This window comes from Alexandromys fortis, unplaced genomic scaffold, assembly GCF_014885135.2.
Source record: "Alexandromys fortis isolate MF-2015 unplaced genomic scaffold, M_Fortis_MF-2015_v1.1 scaffold_8_1_9099942, whole genome shotgun sequence".
NCBI classification, from domain to species: domain Eukaryota; kingdom Metazoa; phylum Chordata; class Mammalia; order Rodentia; family Cricetidae; genus Alexandromys; species Alexandromys fortis.
The window spans coordinates 6082088-6101225 of record NW_026067898.1 but is presented as its reverse complement, the minus strand read 5'-3'; the positions used below and the strand labels follow the sequence as shown (position 1 = coordinate 6101225).

Below are 19138 nucleotides of genomic sequence, written 5' to 3'. Positions count from 1 at the left end.
CGTTGTGATGGTTCTACCTCACTCAACAGAGTGAGCAGTAAAACTGGCCTTTGTTTTTTAAACGGGAAGACTGAGATCCCCAAGGATTAGCTTTCAAAACAGAAAGCACGAGCAGTTCATCATGAGTGCTAGCTGGCACTAGACACCATGTTAAGGAATCCGATGCCCGCTCTGCTCTCAGGAGGAGGAAAAGTATCATGTGACACAGCTTCACAATTCATAAACTAAGCAAGATATTGGTGACCATGCAAATCTACATCTCCCACAATGTCTTTCAGAGTCCGAACAGACTAACAGGAGCAAATGAAGCCACACTAAGTCTATAGCTTCAGGATAATCACTAACTTTAAGGTAGAAAACACAAACCATGTTTTTGTAGAGATGTTACTAAGGATGTTTCCTTAACTCCTGGAAAGTAGGAGTGGATCCAGGAGAGAAGGGAAGTTATGCAGAAGAAAGACAGTAACAGAAGACCAGACACTAGTCAAAATCATAAAGAATGGCCAGGCCAGCCTAAGAAGAGTTGTGACAGCCAGTATTATCATCAAGAGTGGCCAGCAGCAGACTTGGCAGGCAAAGCTTCAGTAGGTACCAAGGTGGCGAGAGGATGTTGATGCCTGCTAAGAATGATTCTCAAGACATTAGCATCCACACTGAGGACCAGTCAAAACACATGGCCCTTTCCTTCATAAGAAAAGCCATGCAACAGACTGAAGGCCCAAACAGAGCCCAAAAGGAAGGAGAAGCTGGACTGTCTGCCTGATGGCCTGGTGAGAAGACCTCAGTCTTCTGCTGCTGACCTAGACCTCACAACACGACTGGAAGGCACAGCACAGGTTTTCCTGAGTCTCCAGACTGCAGATGGCAGACCCTGGAGCAGTTCAGCCCATAACTGTGTGATTCCACTGCGAGAGAGAAAGCGCAAGTGTATGACAGCTCTTCCCTCCTGTGCTTGTACTTCTGCCTCCATTACTACGTGCTTCCATTATTATAAGAAAGAGAAGAAAGGAGAAGGGAGGGAGGGAAGGAAGGAGGAAGGAAGGACAGAGAAATAGAGGGAGAGGGAAACTGACTCCTCTCCAAAGGAAGAAAGAGATACAGCCATATTCACCTGCACTGGCAGTGAGAGCAACCTTAAGTCAGCCTACCAAAGAAACTGTCCCGTCTACAAACACAGCCGGATGCCATCTTCACCTATATGAAGACTCTTTATCTTTATTTACACCATACTTGTACAAAAATAAATTAAGAAGAAGCTGCTAAAAATTTAACAAGAACAGAGTAAAAGGCCTTAAAAATCATGCTAAGTGGAATTATCTTTAGACAAACATATTGGGGACATGAAAAGACACACTTTAGATCAGAGATTTTAAGTCTAAAAGCAATGGACAAAAGCAAAAAGAAATGAGATGAACTGACCACAGCAAGAAAGAAAACAAAATGGAAAGGTCTTGCTGGCACTGAAGGCAGACTGAGTTACTAAATATACCCAAATAAAAACTAAATAAAAGGCAACCTGGTGGTCACACAGATGGTCTGCTTAAATTAAGTGGGTCACAAAACGAACCAAAACCCTCTTCCGTGGAGGGACCTGGAGAGCTAACAGGGCTGGGAGGATAACAGGAATGTAATAAGAACACATTATACACACGTGAGAAACTGTAGATAACACAGTCGATACAAAGAAAAACACAAAAATAAACCAAAACTTTTTAATCTCTTCAATTTTCAACAACGAAACTTCCAAAGCCAACAAAGTTATCTGCACAGCTGTTATTAAGGCACATTTGTCTTAATCAATACTTCTGGCACACACTACTGTACTCTTACACGACTCCCCACCACCACGTTTAAAAGGTCATGAGCATTTCTCCTCAACACTTGTATGTGCACATGTGGCAACCTGATGCCCTCAAGGTGTCAGACCCTCAGGGCTACGGATGCGGCGGGACACTGTGTGGATGCCTGAATGCTAAGAACTGAACCCCAGTCCTCTGCCTGAGCAGAGCTCTTAATCACTAAGCCAACTCTTAAACACCTCATCTCTAAATCTGTACTGAAAACATTTTGGGGGGCTGGAAACATGGGGAGAGGATAAGAGCATGTACTACTGCTCAGAGGGGGAATTCTACTCCCAGCACCCATGTCCGACAGCTCACAGCTATCTCTAACAAGCCCAAGGGACCAGACCCTGGTTCAAGCACAATATCAAAATAAGCAGCAGAAGGAATAGGCTTTCAACCACATTAGAGGACGTATTATTTAAGATTCGGTTCTGGCACTATTCATGACTGGAAAGGCACTGAAAACAGCCTATGTTCATATAGACAGAAGACTGGCTTAATTAAGAGTGGATAAAATTAAACAACGGAGCCAGGATCGATGGTCCTGCCTTTAATTCTAGAAGTGGAGGAAGAAGCAGGCAGAACTCAGTAAGTTCAAGGCCACCCTGGCTTACAAAATGAGTTTCAAGTTACTGAGAACCACAGTGAGAACCTGGCCCCCAAAAGATAAGTAAAAAATAAATAAAAACTTCACAACGGAGTGGCACACAGGTCTAAAACATGGAGCTCTCCCTTCATATTACTAGGAAGACATACACCAGGCAGTAAGAGCACACAGCAGGGAAAAGCTACGTATGGTTGGTAAGTAAAAGGAAGAACGGGGTCTCTGATGCTTCTGTTTGCCTGTCCTGTCCAGCCCTGATGTGATGGCTTTCATTTTATCTTATACTTTAGTTTGTTACACTTCACTATTATCCCTTAGAAGCCTGTTCTTTTCTAACGAGAGACAGAAAGGGAGTGGGTGTGGGCGGGAAGAGAGGTGGGAAGAAATTGAGACTAGGAGAGGTGGAGGGAACTGGAATCAGGATCTATTATGTGAGAAAACAATCTTTTTTTTTTTTTTTTCAAGACAAGGCTTCTCTGTAGCTTTGGTTCCTGTCCTGGAACTAGCTCTTGTAGACCACTCCTCACACTGCGCCAAGACGAATGTCTCTGACTCAAAAGGACATAACGGACAGCAAAATTTGAACAAAACCTTTACACGATCGGTAATAATTCCCATTTTATATTATTATATAAGAAAATGAACAGGTTCGTATCTCTGGAAAGGTATATACTAAAATATTTATTAAGAGCAAAGAAATGCGAATGGCTTTCCAGTGGCTCAGAGAGAAGATACACTCATTGCTCAATGAAGAGCAAACACGGTGCTGGGTACAATAGCACATCCCTGTGACAGACACCACTCAGGAGGGGTAGGCAAGGGGGCGGAAGATGTGTCTCACAACACCAAGGTCTGGGGGCTGGGAGGTGGCTCAGTCAGTAAAGGCTTTCCCTGCCAGCACAAGGCCCCTGAGTTCAGATCTTCATGGATGCCAGATTAAGAAACGGAAGTGACAACTGACATGGTACTCCAGGTTCCCAATCCTCGTTCTGAGTCCTACAATTTTCTCTCAGACATAATCTCCACGGCTGGAACGCCTTAGATGTCCAAATCTGTGAGGTAAAGTTTGACCCTACATCACCAGGCAATTTTTTAATCATCAAAAAAGTAAAAATAGAGAAAAGCCCAGGCTCATGGCACACACCTGTAATCCCAACATCAAAGAGAGAGACAGAAGGAATGTCAGGACTCGCTGTCCAGCCGGATGAGCTCAATCAATGAGCTCCAGGATCAATGGGGGGACCTGTCTAAAAGTAAGGAGGGGAGTGAATGAGGAGGTCCCCAAATGTTGACCTCCGAGCTCCATACACATGTGCGTGTGCAAGCACACCCCCTCCAGTGAGCTAAGCAATTCTCCAAACAAGAAATACTGAGGGCCGATACATAGTTTAAAAGTGTTCAACATCCTTAGCAATTAGAGAAATGCAAACTCAAACTACTTTGAGATTCTTCTCACTCTTGTTAGATGGTTTCATAAAGAATACAAATGACAAGGAATGGCTCTGAGGATGTGACAAAAGGACCCTTAGCCACTGTTGGTAGGGGTGTACGCTGGGGTGGACACCATGGAAATCAGCCTGGAGGTTTCTGCAGAACTAAACAGAGAACTATTCAATGACCCCGTGATACCACTCCTGGGCACACCCTACCACAGGACTACTCAAACACCCGTGTTCAATGCCGTCTGTGCACAATGGTAAAGGAACTGGATCCGCCTAGATGCCCATCAACAGAAGAATGAGAAGGGGACACAGGCGCACAGTGGAATCTCATCTGCTATAACGAAAGCTGAAATCCACGGGAAGAAGAATGGAACTGGACTGTATGACACGAGGAGAACCATACCGCCTATATAAGCTCTAGCTTCTAGTGAGTGTGCATGTGTGTGCATGTGTGTACATACATGTGTCTGTATGCATGTCTGTGTGTAAATGGATGTTAGTGTGAGGAGAGGTCAGGAAACTTAGAAATGACCCCATGAGAGGTCAAAGGGGGCTTTCCTTCAGGGAGAGTACCGGGAACGCAACAACACGTGCAACATGAAAGAGAAAGAAGAATTCTGGGACTGAAAGGTAAACGGGGAGAACGTAGGCATGAAGGGGGAATAACCAAAACTAAGTATGTATGAAAATGTCATAAGGAAATCTGTTACTGTGTAAGCTAATTGAAAACTAAAATGGAAAAAGGAAGGACAAGACCAAGAGAAGCAGCTCACTGGTAGAGGAGTCGCCTCGTCTGTGCACAGCCCTGGTCTGAGTCCCAGCACAGAAAAATTAAATGCAGAAATGGAGCTGATATTAGGAGACCATAAGGTAAAGACTATATATGGGAATTCTTCAGATTCTTTTTGGTTATGGTTCTATTAAACCTTAAATTATTTCAAGATGAAGGCAGCTGAAGCAAACCAGCATTAAGTTTTCCGTATCATTCCGCAGCTCACACGCACATCAACACACATCGTAAGACCTAGCAGAGAAGCTGTGCCTTCCACACAATCAAGGCTGCACGGGCTGTGTCTCTGCCTTCTCCATGGCATGGCTCCTCCTGACTGGACAGCCGCTGGTGGACTTCCTGACTGCACACTCCTTTCAGTCAAGATTCACACAGCTGCAAAACAATCTGTCCCCTTACTGCTGCATGCAGCGTGGGGTGGCCAAACCTCCACTGGACTGTCACAGAGCAGTCCTGCAGATCACGACCCTGCCTTTTCAGCTATGAGCCTCTCCCGAGAAACACACAGATCACACTTCCACAATTATGCCCTGGGCTCTGCCGCCATCTTGCTCCAAGGCTCTCTTATACCTGGCATGGCTGCGCTGAGGAATCCTTGCTTAGCTTTGCCTAAGCAGTACAGTATTCCTTGACAAATTAGAGTTCACTGAGGGAACTGATCACACCACAGACACAAGTTGAATTACTCAGAATATAAAAAGGCCTCAAAGAGTACTCAAGAATACGAACAATTCTAAGTACACATATACACAGAGAGAGAGAGCATGCAAAAAAGAATGAAGACATTAAGAAGGCCCAATAACGTTTTCCTGAAAAATGAAGAAAGATGAGACTTTGTTTTAGATTGGAAGTCAAATACATATCGTCCCAAGGGAAATGGATTGTGTATCCACTTACTAAGTAATATGAGACATAACAAATCCTATACTTCATTTTTTTATCCGATACAAATTTTACATTTTAATTTCTATACTTTCATGGTGAAGGATACTGCCTTAGGGATTCCATTGCTGTGGAAGCTCTTGGGTCACACTCCATTGCTGAGGGAAATCAAGGCAGGAACTCAAGGCAGGAACCTGGAGGCAGACACTAGAAGTGCTGCTTACTTAGCATGTTCATTATAAAACCCAGGACCACCTGTCTAGAGGCTGCACCACCCACTTTTGGCTGGGCCCTCCCCATCCGTCACTAATTAAGTTAATGTACCATAGGCCTGCCCATGGGCCAGTCCGGTAGGGATATTTTCTCAGTTGAGGTTCCCTCCTTCCAAATAACTCTAGCTTGAATCAAGTCGACCCCAAACTAGCCAGCACTGTTGCTCACGGGCTTTTAAATCATGAACTGAGACAGCAATTAATACTATAAGCAAAATGATATAAAACCGAAGGCAGTTCTACTTTATATTTAAGAACAACAACCATCTGTTTGTCAAAGTGCTTTAAAAGATGTAGCTCCTGACTTTAAATTCAATTCTATTAAAAATCCAGTCCTGAATCCTACTGACTTGGTTCTAAAGCCAAACCCATTATGTACAGTCTGGTATCAGAGCAGCAGTCAAAGGGAGCATTATCAAAGTTAGCTGCCACTCTTTCCACCGCATGTAATACAGGGGAAAATGAATTATTTCAGTCTTAAAGCAGACATTCTTAAGTTATTAGTGACACGATGATCCAAGTTAAAACTTCTCTGGGGGAAAAAAATCCTGTAACACACAGTGTGTAAACTCCTATGTACAGAAATTAGCGCTGTCCTGGGAGGTTTCATCCTTCTGGAATTTCTCAAGCTTGCTGATGACCAGTATGCGTGTCTTCTGTGACTTACGGGATTCATCTTTAGCTCGTCCTCCCCTTGTGCTCCTATCAGAGCCGACACGACACTGCGCGTACCCTAAATGTCTTCGCTGGAGCAGGGAAGGGACCAAGCCAGTCTCACTTCTCATTATGTCTGCCTCTCCCCCACCGAATCCTGAGTTTTTACAACACAGACAGAACACGGTGAGTATAAGGCGAATAGCTGGGTTAGTCTGGAGAGGCTTTATTACATTTGTTTATTTGGGGGAAGAAGAGGGCTCATGTCACGGGGCATGCCCAGAAGTCAACTGACAGCCTGAATGGAACACAGGTCCCCAGGCTTATGTGCTGAGCCCCACACCAGGTCCTTAGAGAAGTTCTAAGTGGCTAGATTACTTCTCCTTCTGTAGGAATCACGGAAGTGTTTACAGTCCAGGACAAGCCTGGATGATTAGATGGCACGTGTCTAACACAGCAACAGGCCTTCCTGCAGTACTGTGAAACCTCAGACCCCTGGGCCTTCCTGCAGTACCATTAAACCTCAGACCCTCCCTCAGGATTTGGAGGTACAGAGACTGTCCAGCCACCACACACCAAGACAAAGTCCAACCATACGCCTGCCACAAAGATGGAGAGCCAATCACAGCACAGAGATGCTGAAATGATATTGTAGATAGTACATATAATACATAGAAAGGGCTTAGATTCCATAAGAATACACACTAAAGAAAACACACAGCATCTCTACAGTTGGAAAAAACAGAAGCTGGCGAGGATTTGACAGCAATCCAGTAATGTCGCGTCATCTACTACAAAGCACGGTAGCAGGCCCTCGGCCTTGGCTTCTGTAAGAGACTGGAGACCTAATGTTTGATGAATGACTAATTCGAGGCAAGTTAGTATCATTTTATAATCCTGCCTGCATCTCACCTACAGAGGTCATACACAAAGACCTGAGCTAAATATGCATGCCCCAAATAGAGAACTGGAACGCCAGACTTCTTCCTCCCAGGAGAGGCACGGTCACAGAAGTTAACTGAATTCTTATCTGTCCTCCTATTTTTATCCCCATGTTCTCTATTTCTCTGTCTTCCTCTGGCTTGCCCTTCTTTCCTTAGGCCTGAACCACTTTTATTAGTAGAAGCCAAAGCCACCTGCCTACAGTTCTAATACAAGATCCTGCCAAGAGCCACTCACCAACCCTGACCACTGCCAACTGCCAATTCCTTTTGTGCAACTAGACTCTTCATCTTAGTAGCCACATATGCTATTGTTTAGGACAGAAAGAAATCATAAGCAGATTAAGATTGTCTTGGAGTTGGACATGGTGTCACACATTCATAATCCTAGCACTTGGGGGCAGGAACAGGAGAATCAAGAGCTTAAGGCCTCTGGGCCACAGAGTGCACTGGAGGCTAGTCTATGTGACAATGAGAAATGGTCTTTAAAAAACAGAAGACTAAGCTGGGCGATGGTGGCACATGCCTTTAATCCCAGCACTCAGGAGGCAGAGGCAGGTGGATCTCTGTGAGTTTGAGACCAGCCTGGTCTACAGAGCTAGTTCCAGGACAGGCTCCAAAGCCACAGAGAAACCCTGTCTCGAAAAACCAAAAANAAAAAAAAAAACAAAAAAAAAAAAAAAAACCAGAAGACTATGAATTTCATATGACACATAGTGATATAACCTCTAATCCAAGCAGCCAGGAGGATGAGGCAGGAAGAACCAAAGTAGAGGCTAGCCTGGGCTATCTGTCAACTCCAAGACAGCATGATCTATAGGGTGGGTGAGTCCTGTCTCAAAATACATATCAAACAAACAAAAAGGTAGTAGATTTCATTAAATAATATATAGAACTTTATAGTATCTGCTCTCTGCTCCTATACGTACCTTTTGAAAAACTCAAAAGAATTGAAACAAATCTTTAAAAAAATTAGTATAGTATTTTATCATTTTTGAGTTGTGTAAAAACATCACGATGGGTATAATACTGACTGGCCACTCGATGGAATTTAGAATCACTATGGAAGCAAATCTCTGGGCATGTCTATATGGAAAAGCTTAGATCAGGTTAAATGGAGAGGGAAATCTCACCCAAATGCAAACAGGTCCTGGACGGCATGCAGAGGGCAAGTGGGCTAGGCAGCAGCATTCTGTCCTCGCACCTGAACAAAAGCAGCCTGGCCTCCCCACCATGACAGCTGGACCCTGCAACTGTAAGCCACACTTGTAATCCTACCACACACTCCCACCCCATGCCCCACGCCCTCCGTAAGTGGTCTATGAAAGGTATTTTGCCACAGGAGCAAGAGAAACTAATGGATATCTGATTTCACAAACCGCTGTTCTCTTTGCAAAGCAAACCCTATTTCATATAATGCTTCTACAAGGTAAGTATGCCATTGGCAGGATGTGTGTCTTGGTTTCCTTGCCTCTTTCTGGCTAAAAATACTCTGATCCAAGAGCCCTAACAAAGACAGAGTTTATTTTAGCTCACAGCTCGAGGTATGACATCATGGCGGGACAGTCAAGGGGCAGAGCTGGAAGCAGCTGCTCACTCTGATGTCCCAACTGCGAACAGCATGGGGTCAATGTGCACTGCTGCTCAGCTTCCTGTCTCCACTCTCAAGGATCTAGGTCAGGGAATGCTGTCACCCACAAGGGGCAGTGCTTCCCGCCTCCACTTACATCATCAAGACAACCCCTACAGGCTTGTTCAGAAGCCTGTCTCCCTGGCAAGTCTACATTCCATCAACCTGACAATACTGACCACAACAAAGCACAATAGAATGTCCAAGGCAAAAATGTTTAAGGCAAAAACTTTAAAAGAAAATTTAAGGCTGTAAGTGGAAGCATTCCAAGACAGAAAGTTTTGAGCCGCACAAGCCACAGGTGTTCACTTATATTTTAGCCAGTCTCTACATCAGAGTTACAGAGGGAGTTTCCAACAACTGTCAAAGCCCAGCACCATCTACACCAAATGAACCAGAATCCTAGGGTTTGAGCCCAGGCACAGGAAGTAATCCAAGGCTCTAGAGCTGACTAAAATGTATTCAAAATTACTGGCCATTTGGCACTAATACTTTATTAAAACAAAAACTGTCATTCAATCAAATGCCAATCTTTATCTTGTATTCCAGTGTTTAAATCCAATACTCAACAAGCTAGACCCTCAGTGTGATGTTGTCAGAGACTCTGAAGTATACTGTCAAGACGAACGTCAGGCTAAGAAACTCTGACAGACAGATTTCGTCTACATGCAAAGAAAGTGTCACTGCATGGGTGTTTAAAAGAAGTGGCACGGTGCTCCTCCCAAGACAGTATGGAAATATTTTTTCCTATTCCTCGTTCCGGGAACAACTAAACCAAAACAAGCATAGGAGTCAGTGAAAGGGACAGGCAAGAGTCTGTCTGGGGACCATGAGACAAAGAACGATCTGAGTTCTATAGAGTTCCTGCTCCCTTCACTGCATCTCAGACTCAAAGGTGAAAGGCTACCAACCTGAAAACACCAAAAGAAGGGTTACAAACACAGCTGAAGCCTGTGGTCACAGACAGGGAAGGCAAGGTAAGCAGGGTAACAATCTTCTAGACAATAATTATGCTATTCCCAGCCAAATAGGACAAAAAATACTGCACTCGGCCTCACCCCAACTGCAGGGTGATATCACAGAAGGCCACAAAGATCCAAGAGTCTCATCTTTCCCACATCCCACTAGCTCCACCCTTATGTATAGGCGGAATCCACGTGAGGACCACATCAGAATCCCATCAGACTCTAATGCAGCCTGAGTGCTGGGCATGATGGGACACAACTGTGGTGTCAGTAACTGGAAGTCTGAGGGAAAGAGGTCACCGGGATCCAGGCTACACAGGGAGACCTTGTGAGGGTTTGAAAGAAAATAGCCTCCAAAGGGAGAGGCACTACTAGGAAGTGTGGGTTTATGAGAGTAGGTGTGGCCTTGTTGAAGGAAGTACATCACTGTGGGGTGGCCTTTGAGGTCTCTGTTTGGTCAGAAGCGTCACCTCAGCTCCCTGGCACCCCTTTATACAAAAAGTCTGGATTGTTTGGCTCGGGGGCTTCATCCCAGATCCTGGCATAAGCTTCCTCCCCTGGTAATTGCCTCAGTCCAAACTCCACCTCCGAGAAAGTGACCCCTCCCCAGGGAGGGTCAAGAAAGCCAGCAAACAGTAACCCCTTCTCCAGGGAAGGTCAAGACCACTCCCACAGGCTATTTAAACTGCCCCCCACCAGAGAATGAACACATGGTCTCTGGGTTTCACGTGGTCTCCTTCTCTCTCTTCCCCTCTCCATGCTTTCTGGGGGCCACCTGGGAGCACTCCATTAAACATGAGCATCTTTTAATTCAGTCTAATTTAGTTTGGTTGGGATTATTTGCGTCGGCGGAAAGGTTAGTCTAAGAAAGAATTTATCAGTCTCCTATGCTCAAGCTACTCCCAGTAAAACAGAGCATTTCCTGTTACCTACAAACCAAAATGTAGGACACTCAGCTACTTCTCCAGCACCATGTCTGCCTGCAAGTCACCATGTCGCACCGTGATGATAATGGACTAAACCTTTGAAAATGTAAGCCAGCCCACTTAAATGTTTTTCCTTTATCGGAATTGCCATGGTCATGGTCATCTTCACAGCAATCGAAATCCTAACTAAAACACCCTGGTCTCAAAAAACAAACAAAACTCCAACAATCAATCTTTAACATGGCTTAAAACAAATGAAAAAAAAAAGTTTCAAAAAGAAAATCTTAACAAAAAAACAGAGAATGGAACTAGCTCTTGTAGACCAGGCTGGCCTCGAACCCACAGAGATCCACCTGCCTCTGCCTCCCTCCCAAGTGCTGGGATTAAAGGCGTGCGCCACCACTGCCCGCTAACAAGGAGAATCTTAACAAAGAAGCAAAGGCTACAAAGAACCGGAAGGGGAGCGGGACACAGTGGCACACACCTATGTGCCTGTAATCCAAGAATCCTGGAGGCTGAGGAGGATCAGGAGCTTGAGGACAACTGGGAGACACAGCAAGTTAAACAGCCTAACTAGTAATACCTTGTTTAAAAACAAGAGGGCGCCGATGAGGGAGGGAGAGAAGTAAATGACCGCACGGGAAGGAAGCAGCTGAGGACCAGGGCTGGCTCGTGGTTCAGCGTGGTGACTCTGGGGCAGGAGAGACAGCCCAGTGAGATACGAGCACACTGCATACAGCTCTAACTGGGAGAAAGCAAGAGAACCCATCTCCGAGGATTCAAGACGCCAAAACGAAAAATCTCCCTCGTCCGCCTGGTCCCAGAAGTCGGGGAGAGGGAGGTGGTGATAAAAACATACTAGGAGAAATCAGGATGCTTTTGATTTGGCAAGAGATAGATACACATGCCTGGGTTCAAGAAGTTAAGGGAAACCTAAAGAAGACAGAACCCAAAACCTCTGCCTCACGCTACAGCATAACAAATCTTCTGAAAACCAAGAACAAGGAATGCATTCAGTGAAAAATGGGATCTTACCCGGTGTTCTGAAAAACAATTCAAATGGCAGCAGGCCTCTCTTCAGACACCACGGTAGGCAGAATATTTTTCAAATGCTGAAGGAAAAAAAAATAGGTTGTCAACCCAAAAGCCTACACTCAACAAAAATACGCTGAGCTCAAGGGAAAAAAATAGATTCAGAGTTGAAGGGATGCTGAAAAGAACTGTCAACAACAGACATGGTTTAAAAGAAACTGTGTTAACAAAAGAGGGAACCGTACCTTATGAGGAAAACAAAACCAAACTATTGGTGAATACACTTTTCTTGTCCTTGTGCTTGACAATTAAAGCAGAAAGGTTTACATATGGAAAACATTGAAAGCATGACGTGCTACTGGTGGGGGAGGGTTCTGCACCACTGTTAGGAGGCAGGACCTCTCTGGTGGAAGTAAACACTAATCCCACCTCCAGTTCTTGCCTCTGTCTCCTGGTCCCCAGATATGAAGGGATAGCCAGGCTGAGGGATGCCCTTGCTGTCTGGAACTCCTCCAAGCGCTGCCTGCCACAATGGACTGGAAATATGAACCTATGGCATGAGTGGATCTTTCTTCCCCTAAGGTGATCTGCCAGAAGAAACCAAAGACTGAGAGGGACGCAGGAGGCAAGGCTTCCGTATCTCACCACACTGGTAACACCACACTGGTAAGATGGTGACAAGTAACGAACTCTGACAACATCCAGAATGACCTGAGAGACAAAGCTCTCAGAGTGTCCATGAGGGAAAGTTCTAGACTGGGTTTACTGAGGTAGAAAGCACACCCTTAAATGTGGGCATCGCCCTCCCATGGGCTGGGTCCAGGCCTGAATGAAAAGACATGAACTGAGTTGCCAAGCCTTCAGCCCTCTGATTCCTGACTGCAGATGCAATCTGACCAGCTAGAAACAGAAAACAAAACAAACAAAAAATACACACTTCAGCCCTAACAGCAAACACAGTAAGTGCAAATAATCCAAGTATATTGAGAGACAACAGAATAGTGCAAGAAGCATGCATGACCCAACTACAAGCTGCCTACAACGTGTGTAACAAACTATTCGTCGTACTGGGGATTGAATTCAGGGCCTCATGCACACTAGGCAACCACGCTATCACTGACCTATAGGCAGGCCTCAATTCTTTCTTCTTATTAGTTTGAGATCTAACTAATAAGATCTAAGCTGGCCTTGAACTTACTCTGTAGCTCACACAACACCTCAAACTTAGGATTCTGCCTCAGCCTCCTGAATAAACCAGATTATAGCACACACCACCTACCCCAACTTAAGCTCACCACAGAAGCAGGCTGAAAGGAAAAGAATGTAAAATGATTAATCACGTAACTAGTAGCCAAAGGAACATTGAATGACCTCTAATAATACATAAACTTTGAAGCAATGAAAATATCAGACAGAGAAGCACATTACATAATGAAGGCTAATCCATCAAGATACAGCACCTGAGTGTGTCCAACAAACAGCAACGCCGGAAAACACAAAGCAGGTAACCCACAGGTACAGCTAGAAACCCAACACTCAGCCTCCCTCCCTTTATTCCTCCCCTCAGACACCCCACTGCTTCCCCCTCACTCCTTCTCCTCTCTACCACCGTCTGTCACCCTGCCCTGGGCCCCTCAAAAGTTCATAAAATATAAAATCAGCAACATAGAATCCAACAGCCTCAGATTAACCATCAATTTCTAGTCAACATTTATGGAACAGTGTATCAAATAGCAGACTGCACCTTTCTGTGGACACTTGTAAAGTGTCCATGGACCACACCCCAAGATGGCCCCGGGGCAACAGAGCAGGCCTCCCTAAACATCAACTAAAACCAGCCTGGATGCACACACACAGTGGGACCAAGCTAGAAATCAGGAACAAAGATGAAAGGCAAAGACATTTACAGCCGTTTCAAAAACAAGGAGCAGCTTTTAAATAATTCTCAGGAAGACATGGCCAAAGGAAAGGGGTAAAGGTGAACTCACTGGGAACCATGGTCGGCCTTGATCCAACTCTGAGCTTATATGATGTAAAAACTGGGCCCCGTTAGCAGATTCCACTGGTACACGTTTGTTGCTGGTTAGTAGGCGATGTTTGTAACTGAACAGGGTAAGGTGAGGGCTTTAAGTCAGGTTGTGTTGTTAGGAGAGCCATTAAGAGGCAGAAGACATTCTCATGCACAAGGCCCTAGTTCAATCCTCAGCACTGCCATTTAGGGTCTTCTGTTACTTGAATCACTGATCACGTGATACAGTCATGAAGATGCCCAGGGGTGTTTCCAATGCTTCCCCCATCAGCCTTTGCTCAGCACGCAAATGTCACCAGAGCACCTGCAGTGCACAACAGATGTGCTATAAATAGAATGCTTTGTCCCTTCAAAGTCCTAACCCTCAGAGTGAGGTCTTGGGCAATGGGCCCCTTGTAGGTGACTAGGTCGCGAGGACAGGACTAGTACCCTCCTGAGAGAGACTTCCAAACCATGTGACCTACGGCCAGCCACAGAGGAAGCAAAGACAGGAAGACCTCAAGCTTAACGCCTTCCTGGACAGCAAAGCGAGCTCAAGGCCAGCCTAGGGGACTTGCAGACACTATCTCCTGTTTTAAAATGCAAAGAGGGCCAAGGGTACAGTTCAGATTAGGGCGACTGGCCTAGTGTGTGTAAGGCCTGTGTCACAAAAACAACAGAGATCCCAAAAAGCCCCTTGCTGCCTTCCTCCAGGCAAAGCCATGACAAGAAGATGGCCATCTACAAATCACGTCAGACACCAAACCTAACACTTACTGCCTTTATCTCGGACTTCCCTACCTTTAGAAGTATCCAAAATAAACCTGTTTTGCTCATAGCACACCCAGAATATAGCCTGAACAAACAAACTAGGTATAAACAGTCTGGACAGACAAGAGCAGATGTAAATTATAAAGTTTCTCTCCTACCAGTGTTCTTTTTTCTAAAATATCTGATCTCAAGGAAGTCTGAGGAAAAAAAAAACACGCTATCTGCTTAGATGACTCATACTGAGATATGAGGAACCACGAGCATGAATAGTCCCAAGGTACAGAAACAGGCTCACTCAAAGGACGCCGTAACAACTGTGCAGAGCGGAATCCAAGTGCAGCTTAGCTCAGAGCCCCAGGGTCTGTCGCACCCTCCAGCCCCGTCTCTATCCCGGCAGTTCTAATATTTCCTAACTCACAAAGCATTGATCGTAGCTTCCTTCTTGCTACAAACCCAGATCCTGAAGGGGCTTTGCCACCTTTCCCACGGGGAGAAGACATCCCGTGGGCTCATACAAAGACAACCCAAGCCCCCACCAACATTTGTAAAAGCTGTGTTTGTCTCCTCCTGTCCCTGAGTGCTCCAGGGCATCCGCGTAGATGGGATCGCCAGTCCCCAGGAGGCTGGAGTCTGTCTTCTCAAATTAAGACAAAAAGACTTACATGATGACACTGGACTGCATTTTAAGGCAACTAAGAAAAATTCTGACTTCGGATCCAGCAGAGCCTGAAGAAGGCAACGGGCGTTTCGTTCGGCTGAGCCGCTGGGTTTCAGAACAGTCCGAGATTCCACTGAGGTGCTTACTCCCCTCCTGGTCTGCCATCCCTTTCCCTCCTCAGCACAGCAGCCACGTCTGTACCTGTGCTATTGCCTCTGAGTGCTGAGAATGTGTTCCTGTGTGCCGGAGTGTCCATCCTGTGAGGAGTAAGGAGGAGCACACATAATGTGCTAGGCTTACCTCACAGACTCTCCAACACAAGAGGCAAAGGCAGAGACAGCAAAGGACTGGTCATGCCAACTCCAGCCAGCTGAGGACTAACCAGCCCACCTGCCAGCTCATCAGGAGAAATCCCGTTCTGTGGTTAGCACTGCAGGCGGTGCCCGAGCACCAGCACTTGTGAGCACAAGTGGTGCTTCTCTCACACAACACATGGGCCTTTGGCGGATCTGTTAGAGCCAAGCTCTGCCCCCAAGGTCTAGGGCTGAAGAGCTGAAGAAGGAAACACAAGGGGAGAGCAGGTTCTGTCTGCTCTTGTTTTTAAGCAATAGGAAGGAGGGGAGGAAGGCAACGGAACGAGGCGGGGCGGAGGGCAGATTAGTGAAGATGCTACTCAACAGTAGAATATCAGACACTGCTGGCTGGCAGTGGTCAGGCAGGCTGGAGAACATGACTGAGAAGGAAAACTTCTACAAGTTGCTGTTCCTGCTAATCACGGTTACATATGCAAACAGCTTTTGTTTCATGCCTGATTATTATGCAAAATAGATCTGCATGTTATAAATTATGTCAGGCTGATGTGTTTTGAGCTTTATGTAACCACCAACTGTGCTTCCAGCCCTCTCTTGGCAGCTTCCTTCTTGGTCAATTACAAAGCTACAAGGCAGCAGAACCACTCCTAAAACTCGAAGCATTCCAAGTCACCAAGCCGGTCGGTTCAGGAGGTCAGCATCTGGAATTCCCATGCTCAGCTGGTCTGCCCTGCAACCACAGTATTTTAGTCTTTCCCCAGCTATTACTCACCTCAGCAGTGCTCCACACTTCCAACTAACGGAGAACAAATGAGTTCTGAACAGGCAACATCCAAACCAAAGCTTTTGCTTGCTTGGTGGCTTGTTTGTCTGAGACAGGGTCTCACTACATAGCCCACAACTAGTAACTCAGTCGGCTTCTCTGGCATCCCTTGAACTCACTGGCAATTCTCCTGCCTCTGCCTCTCAAGTGCGAGAATTATAAACATAAGCAAATACTATTTGCTTTTAAGTACTTTTAAGTACCTCACTTGGAAGAGATGTTAAAATTACCAATGGCTAGACAAAGATCAAATAATATGGTTTCGAAATTAACACTGGAAACAGCGCTCTTCTCAGTTATCCTTGGTCAATATGCAAACTTCCTCCATGGAGGGAAAACTCAGCAACATCTCCAAAGATCAGAACTGCAAGTACCAAGAATCTCGCAATGGCTAACCTTGGTTGTCTACTTGACTATATCCAGAATCAACCATGACACAAGTCACCGCGACAATGCTGTAAGGACTTTTCTTAGCCAGATTATACGAAGCCAGAAGACCCAACCCAACTCTAGGCCGTGGCAGCACACGTGGAAGGACACGAGGAACTCCTTTTTGCCTGTGCGTTCGCACTCTCAACGGCAGGGTCACCTGTCCTGTTCCTGTGCTCTCCTCCCGCGTGTCGGAATCAACTTCTTTGGGATTCCCACACAGGCTGCAGACCAGCAGGTCTCTACCCGGGAACCCTTTAGGCTCTGAGCACTAGAATGGGACTGTTAGTCACCCGGTGTCACGCACTGAGTAACGATGAGACAGCCGTGGCTGCCCAGACTGCATCCTGTAAAGTACCCTAACAATCCCCTTTGGATGCCAATCTTCATTCTGGTCCTTTAAGGAACCTCCTAAGGTACTAGAGACCCAAGACCCAGTTCCTAGGACTGCTCAGACACGCACCTTCCCTCTCCATCATCTGTGAAAGAACAAAAAGTGAACGACTACAGTATATTCTAACAACCAAACAGTAACGTTTTAATAATGATCAGCATGCATGTAGCATCAGAGTCACACCAGATGCTTCCCAAGGCATCTCACACAGTTCCTCATTCAGTCCTCCCACTGCTCTTAAAGGTGGGTGTCAGGGGAAAGAAACCCAAGATCACATTGTGGGGCAGCGCTAGGGTCTGGACAGAGCTGATCAAGCTCCAAAACCCAGTCTTAATCACCATAGCTTACTAGAGCACCCAAGTGTCTGTTGTAAGGTAGGGTTATATAGAATTAGTGGCAGGCTTAACTACAGAAATACCAAGATTTGTTAAGGACATATAGCCATAGCACTGCTGTGAGCACGAGGAAGGTCTCTCTCTCTGTCTCTCTCTCTCTCTCTCTCTCTCTCTCTCTCTCTCTCTCCCCCTCTCTCTCTCTCTCTCTCTCTCTCACACACACACACACACACANTCTCTCTCTCTCTCTCTCTCTCTCTCTCTCTCTCTCTCTCTCTCTCTCTCTCCCCCTCTCTCTCTCTCTCTCTCTCTCTCACACACACACACACACACAAATTCAGGGCTGTTCTGGGATATTCTAATAGAATATTTCACTGGCACTTCTCAAAACTCCTAGGGTCATCCAAGTACACAAGCTGAGCTGAGAGAAAAGCATAATGCAGTCTAGTATTCTACCCTGGAACATAAGAGGGACAGTTAGAAACCAGTGACGGCCAAATAAAGCCTGGCCTTTAGTCACCAGTTTCATGCCAGTGTGGTTTTGGTTTTGACTATCTTCCATTCTAAAAAAAAAAAAGTCAGGGGAAACTAAAACCAGGTAAGGGGCATGAGAGGAATCCCTTGGATAATACATCTAAAACCATTCCAGAACAAGGGGCTGGGAGAAGCTCAGGGTTGGAGCACTGACTCACATGAGGCAAGGCATACACTTGTCTTGCAGGAGGTGCTGAGTTTGATCCCCAGCACCAAACATAATCTCTCTCTCTCTCTCTCTCTCTCTCTCTCTCTCTCTCTCTCTCTCTCTCTAATACACACACAGAAAAAGGAGGAGGAGGAGGAGGAAGAGGAAGAAGAGGAGGAGGAGAGAGAAGAAACAACCAAGGGAGGACCCAGTGTAGCTCAAAGGCAGCCTGGGCAACATGGCAAGACCTGTCTCAAAAAACAAACAAACAAACAAACAGTAATCCACGTGCTCACACCCTCAATCCTCAGGGGCAAAGGCATGGGGGATTAGGAGTTTAATGTCATCTTCAGAGGGAGGTAAGAGGAGAGTTTGGGCAGGGGAGAACAAAGCTCTTCATGTACTGGCATGAGACAAACAGAAGTCAAGGTTCAGACAGTGTGGGCACAGGGACTGCGGTGTCTTCGACGTCAAAGGGGTAAGAAAGCCCACATGTAGAAAACGAGTGCTTTCAGGAGGGCCCATGATCCTCAGCCTGGCCGCTTCCCAGAGGAAAGGGTTCAAGGAAGGAGACTAAAAGTCGGCCTTCTACACGTGTCTGCTTGCCTCTTATAAACTGCAATGAATGCATGCACTACCCATTTACATCACAACTAGCTTTTTATAATAAAAAGCTCTTGGACTAAGATCAACTGTGAAAATAATGTAGCAAGTGGGAGAAATTGGAAATCAAAATTCAGAAATT

General features: G+C 45.8%; 1 protein-coding gene across 6 annotated transcripts in view; it reads right to left on the bottom strand.

The window, feature by feature from the left end:
• The window catches only part of Sestd1 (SEC14 and spectrin domain containing 1), an 89082-nt gene that overhangs the window by 62004 nt on the left and 7940 nt on the right, over nucleotides 1-19138 (bottom strand). For 2 of the 6 annotated variants that reach the window (XM_050120269.1, XM_050120283.1), the window contains exon 2: nucleotides 11986-12062. The exons of 3 other annotated variants lie outside the window; for them this stretch is intronic. The gene's annotated coding sequence lies outside the window, so the exon portion shown is untranslated. Of the gene's footprint in view, nucleotides 1-11985; nucleotides 12063-13970; nucleotides 14265-19138 lie in introns of those variants that run through there. One more of the 6 variants, XM_050120274.1, reaches the window with a different exon arrangement.